This window comes from Lepidothrix coronata, unplaced genomic scaffold, assembly GCF_001604755.1.
Source record: "Lepidothrix coronata isolate B3197 unplaced genomic scaffold, Lepidothrix_coronata-1.0 Scaffold120, whole genome shotgun sequence".
Lineage (NCBI taxonomy): Eukaryota > Metazoa > Chordata > Aves > Passeriformes > Pipridae > Lepidothrix > Lepidothrix coronata.
The window spans coordinates 2,195,186-2,202,246 of NW_016690300.1; positions in this window are offsets into that span (position 1 = coordinate 2,195,186).

A 7,061-nucleotide genomic window follows, 5' to 3' on the forward strand; every position below is an offset into this window, starting at 1 on the left:
CTTTTTGATCTGTAAGACAGTAGTTATTGCCTCTGAAGCAGCAATAATAGTACATAGTATTTTGCTTAATATCAAGAAGTTATAAATTGTTAATTTTAGATACTTTATATATATGTATATATGTGCATGTATATATATGTTTATGGGAAGATTTGCAAGCAATCTTCTTCACTTTTCATATAATTTTCCAGTAACCCCCGAAGTCACATAATGTCATTTTCTTCTTTTTTTTTTTTGATTACATTTTATATAAAAGGCACTGAAGTACTTGAAAACAATCTATGCTGAAATTGGAGAGAGAGATAGAAAGCTAGGGTCTCTTCCTTCCTTAAGCATTTTTAGATAGGAAATTCTTACAGGCAAAGCAGAATAATACAAGAACTATATTAGGTGTAACAGGAGCTTGAAAGTGAGGAAATGTAAATCTGGCATCAGCACTCTGTTGGGAGGAAAAAATCAATTAACCTGTATGAGTTAGGGAGAGGTGAAAGGATTGAAGAGGTTTCAGGTTCAAAGCTGCTTGTCTTATTCTCACTATTGAGTACATCTAGTGGGTGTCAGAGGTAAAAAAAATGAATGTGAAGAGGAAATAAAGGACATAAAAAAGGAGATATACATCTAGTAGAATGTGCGTTGTTATCTAGTGAAATAACCATAACAGAATAAACTACACTGACAATTATTTCATCAGAGTCTATTTCCATCCAGGGCTATTCTGAAGTGATCTCCTTCTGAACTCTTTGCTGAGCTTTTCTTTAGAAACCCTTTCAAAACTTAACAAATTAGGAGATATTTTCATAAATGTTTGTTCAGTTTGAATAGCGTTCTTTACAGGTGGAATCAATAGACTGCTTACAGCATTGCACTATCTAATATATTCCAGCTGTGTGTTTATACCCATAATTCATGCTATTTACTTTTCTCCTGTGCTTCTGTGAATTCTTAAACCATCTTTTAAAGCAGAATCCTAGGAGAAAGTGAAACTGGCTGAGGAAAACAGATCTGGGATACTTCATGAAATTATGGATTATAAAGTAACTAGGGAAGGAAGTATAATCTAGATTCTTAATTGATAGGATTTTATCTTCAGTTTCACTAGTGAATCATTATTGATCAGAGCAATAGTAATATACTGTAAAGAATATGTGTGTTTTGTGGGGTGTGGTAGACATTCTGTATTTCTATTTGAGGTCTGACTCAAATCAATAATCACAAAAGCTGAGCTTGAATGAGTGAGGCAAAACCAGCACAAGTAATGAAGTGCTGGATTAATGCAATGATGAAGCAAAACACCACTTAAGCCATTAAATTCTGACAATCTGCAATTTCTACATTGGTTTAAGGTGTCTTGTGATTTATACAGATCTGATCAGTGCGGATCCCCTTGTCTCACATCATCAAAAACTGTATATTTGGATGTCTTGGGTTATTTCCAAGACTATATGTCACTATAGACTTTTCAACCCAACTTTGCTTGGGTCAGTGTTTCCTGTTATGTCCAAAATAAGTTTCCAGTGCTGCTCTGAGTTGTTACTCCCACAGTCCTAAATAGGGCACTTATGGAGGCCTTTTTTCAGAATTAAAGTCTGCACTTCATGCACTGTTAGCAACCTTTTCACGCCCTTAAAACTTATTTTCGGGTTTGTCCATCACATTCATTACAAGTAAGTAAATTTGTTTTCTGAAGTCCCTAAACTAAGGGTTTGTATCTTATATAGTGCAAACTACCAGTTTATATTAAAAATAAGAGGAAAAAAGGGCAAGATATTAGAACTCCTTCATGCATAGGGTGGGAAAATGAGCTGTTTTTCTTAGTGGCCTATCTTGCATAGGTGGCAATTTTTATTCATGACTTATGCATTCCTGCTAACAGAAAGTGTTCATGGGTTTTGTGCCTTTGTTTGGAGTGATTTCTTTGAAAGATCTCAACCTTTCAGTAATAAATGGACTTGAACAAAACTCTAGATCTGATTACAGCTGAACTGTAAGAACTCTAGGAAGACTAATTCAGATCTGACACTTTCAGAATAATTTCTGAAAAAAATCAGGGGGCTGATCTCTTGTCAGCTGTGGGTACAACTCTCCTTGGGCTGTGTGTAAGTAAAGAAATTAATTTCCAAATAGGAGAAAAGACAAACACACTGTATTCAGAATCTAAAAATGCATCTATCTTCTAACTGTCAAATAGCAGGACCATGAATAATTCAATTTATGTAATGAGAGTTCATAATTCAGGCTAACAATTTGTGATATATTGATTAAATATTTAAAACCTAAACAGCACTTTTTTTTCTTCTCACAGGTGTTTCTAGCACCCCTACTAAAATTTAACTCAATTATATACCTGGTCAGTACTTCCCCAGTTCAGAGGATAGTCTGTTAATCCCTTAGAAATAAGCAGGAATCAGATAGCAGAACTAGTCCTGCATACAGTGCTGCTGGCATACAAAGAAACCTTTACCATTTGCATAAACTCAGTACAGTTGCAGTTGTGCAAGAGACTGAAAGACAGAGCAGTGTCACTAGTGTAAAATTCACCAATTGTCACTCTTAATTATATTTGCATGCATAATTCATAAATATACTTCACAGGCAAGAGAGAAAAAAAGACTGAACAAAAGAAGAGAATTCTTCACAAAACAAGTACAATATAATTAGGTAATATATTTAACAGGCTTATTACCAATGTGATTTTTACTTACAGAGCTAAATAACGTCTCCCTCTGGAGAAAAAAAAAAGGAAGGGTGGGAGTGATGAAAAAGAAACCCCTCACTTTATGTTATCCCATGTGGTGAATGATTCTGTTCTAACAAGCTTCTCCCACAAAGGATGTAAGAACAGAGATGAGGAAGGTCAGACGAAAGGAGGGTCAGAGCTGCTCACATTGTGTTCACAGGAGTGCTGAGCTCCCATTTTGAAAAGACTTGTGGCTGTACAATCTTTTCAAACCAGGCTTTCAAACCATCTCCCAAACCAGGCTTTGAGGAAAGGTGACTCAGTGCAGCACAAGGGAAGAGTCTCTTCCAGCTCCTCAGAACACACCCGTGCTTTCTGAAGGCAACAAACAGATACTGTATAAGCTTGACAGTTTTGTTCAAACTGGGCTGAGATGCTTCTTGATATGGGGCTGAACCAACTCCTGACCTGTCACTCTGATGTTCCTCTATTTTTCTCTGTGATACCCCTAAAGAAATAAGTTCACAAGTACTACAGTTACTACATGGCAACTGTGGTAGGACGTAAGATTTTCATACCAATTGTTGTACTTTTTAACTTTTTTTATTCTAGAAGTCAGGTTGACACACAAACATGAAATGGACCTTCTGAGAAGGCACCAAAAGGCTACAGAGTGAAATACTTACCATACTATAAAATCTCTGATTTCCAAGTCTACAGGACTGTTGCCTGTACTGGAAAAAATATACTATGCTAATATTCATTCATGATCTATCTGTTTAAAAGACATCCTGCCTTGCACTTCAGTCATTACAGAGTTATCATCTGATAGTGTGTATGTAACTTCAACAACTATTAATTATAACCTGTCAGGGGTGTTATATTATTTACCTGTAGAATCTTGAGCAAATGGGAAGTGTGCCTGAGTCTTCTGGATTTGAAAATACAATAAAATACACTACTTCAACTAGAAGTAAAACAAAGCTTTAGGAAAGCCCTGCAGGTGTTTTTAAGTTAGCACAGTACTGAATTTACTTAATGTATCAATGTATGATTTAATTAAAAGTCAACTCAAACCATATTTTTCTTCTCCTTGGTCTGAGATTATAAAATTTCTCAGTCTGTGATAACCCTACAATTAATTTTCAACAGCAAGAAAACAATTTATTCTATCAAGATGATACACTTCCCTAGTCACAAACTGCTTATGACTTCAAACTCCACATTAGTTTAAAACCAAAGCATCAGATAAAATTTTACTTTGTAAAGCAGAAAGAAACTCCACACTCAAACATATAACACTAATTCAGAAATTGATCTCTCCCTGCTGTTCTTCCTTAGCACTTGTTTTAGGCACAGAGGTAACTTTTCAGAGTGGTGAACATTTCCCTAGAACACAGTTGTTCATGGCTGTATCAATGGGGTCCTCTAATGCTGAAGTGAATATTATTTATTCAGCTGAGTGTTCAAAACACAGAAATTCCTTAATCTCGTCAGACACTTCTAAAGGTTGTATTTCAAACAGTACCTTTGCAGATTCCTTTGCTGGACTTTGTTCAGAATTAAAATATCCAATCTTTGGCCATTTAGCATTTAATACTTTCCATTCAATGTTTCTTGCAGTCTGTGACTGTCAGATTTCCATCTTTCTGGAGAACTGTACCTAGTTCATTGTTTAATTAACAGACTCCCTGGGATTACCCCTATTCAGTGCTGCCCTCCTTGAAGTAACACGGGGAATAAAAGCCAGGGCTTTTCATTGCTACTTTTAAGCATTTTAAGTTAGTAATCTTCTTGTAGATTTTGGATTATCTAGGGAGTGATTGTGAATATGGTACTGCCGAATGTAACCTGAAGTGAAGCCGTAAAGCACTTGGACAGTGCCATAGGTACAGAGCAGGTGATGTTGTCAGTGCACTTGCTTACTTAGGAATGCTATTTCATTGCCAAATTGGTTTTGCCTGTCTCAAAAAACAGAATTCTAAGCAGTGCTTTAGTTATACAGATGCATTGCCACTTGGACAGATCTTCAGGTGGCAGTGCTGACTCTGAAATGGTAACCCTTAAAGGTACCAGAGTAATGAAAATAGCCTACCTACTTGTGGAAGCCTTGTAGGCATCTCCAGAAACTAATAGAGTTGAAAATAATGGTGAAAGGAAATGTCAGTTGAAAGTCTTGTAAAGAATGTGTCAGACTGTAATTGGGTTGAAACGAACTCATACTAACTATCAGCTTTTAAAACAATTTAAAAAAACCCCAATCTACAAAGAATATCTGCTCCATCCTGCCTTAAATCTGTGGTAATACAGCACAACATGCTTCTGTTGGTTTTAGAGATGTTTATAATCTGCCATAAAGCAGGTAATAGTAAACATAGGCAATAGTAAAATATCCTGCTTCCTTCAGGGATAGACAACCAAGAAATTTCTGGAAGGATGTCCTCATACTGATCTCATATCCACCATGCTGTTAAGTACAATAAAACCAAACTATGATAGAAACTCTACTCCTGATTTAGTTATTGCAGTACCTCTGACTTTTTACCTGTAAAATCACTTCTAGACCAACAATAAGCTGAAAGAAAATTAGTTTAAGAGATCATAACCCACAGCTATGAGCAGATAGAAAACAAACTAATCCTGTAATAGCATTAATAAAACATGTCCACAGACTATTCACTGTTTTTATTTGATTTTATTTGGTTTTTTTCTGTTTGGGTTATTTTTTATCAGTTGGACCAACTGAACTGTATAGATGAACTATATAATTTTGAGAATGTATAGTGCACAGGTTATACGTGGAATGTGTAGGAAAGATTTGTAAGTTAAAAATGAAGGGAGAGGAAAGTTATAGATGAGTTGGCTTAACTTCAATATCTATAAAAGTGTTGAAAGTATCAGTCTATTTTTAAGCTCCTTAGAAAACAAGAGATGACTAAGAGCCAGTATAGATCTGTAAAGAGCAAATCATGTACAACTAATCTAATTTTGTCTGATGGTGTAGCAGGCTCTTTGGATAAAGTAGCAACAGAAGGATTGTAGCTTGACTTTCATCCTGGCACTCTTGCAACATCCTCATAACTTTAAGGTGCAGAGTCTAGCTCTCAAATGGGTGGGGCAATGTTTTAAAGTTGTTCAGTTATTCATTGCTTAGTTCATTCCCCTGCTTTAACAGGGCTCTAAAATGTTCTATCATGATTTTGGTGATGTTCAATATTTTTATTAATGGTTATTCGAAGCCGCAGATGACAGCAATGAGAAAAGAGGTGAGAATATGCAAAAAACTCAGTGGAAGATTCAAAATGACGAATTCAAAATCTTTATTAAAAATATATGGTACTTGTCCTCATTGAAAACCAGTGCCTTATATTTTGATAAGAATAAGCTGCTCATTCACCAAATGAGGTAAAATTGGAAATCCTTCAGAAAAGGACCTGACAGTTATAAGAAATCACACACAAATCCCAGGTGACAAATATCACCCACGCAATATGTGGCAATAATGCCATGTATGCAATGTCCGGCCCCACGATATAATTTGCAGCCTGGAAATTAATGGAATTGTTCTCCATTGTACTCAGCATTGGAAAGACTGACTGTCGTGTTCAGGTCTGGACACTCCACAGTAGGGAAATATAAATTGGCCAAATAAAATGCAAAGGAAAAAGGAAATCCGCATAACTTTCAGGAAAAGAAGGAAGAAAGAAATAGGAATGTTTAGCATTAAGAGGGTGATGTGAAAATATGTTCCAGTATAGTATGCAAGGAGGTAGGGAACTTATTCTCCCTGTCTAGGACGGGTAAATTAAGCAAACATGATCTTAGAATATGGTAAAGAAGATTTAAGTTAGACAAAGAAAATCTTCTAATGAAATATATCATGAAGCATTTGACTAAATTATTTTACCTCTCAAAGCATGGCTTGCACCTATGGTCTGTATTTCTGTTACATGGATGAAGTAGTTCTATGTTGATATATTCATAGATTTGTGAGTCTTTCAAATCCAAACTAAAACCCTTCGTCTTTTACTCACACCATAATTTCAAATTCCCTAAAGGGCTCAAAACAGACATATAGTATGTATAGCCATCTAGTTTTACATCTTTTAAAATGTCTGAACAGAAACTGTTCCCAGCCCAAAATCTGGATGCAAATACCCTGGAAATTTCTGGAGAGGATTTCAACCCTGTCTTCAAGCTTGAATTATGCATCTTAAATCCCTATCTGATTTGGAGCTATTTTGTGCAAGAAAGCATTTGGAATTAATTATTTTTTTGTAGTTTTTAATTAGAAAAAGAATCTGACTGATTACATTCTCCCCTTCAATTAACTAAAATAATTTCACTTCTGGGCTTATACCTTGCATGCCAAATTGCAACTAAA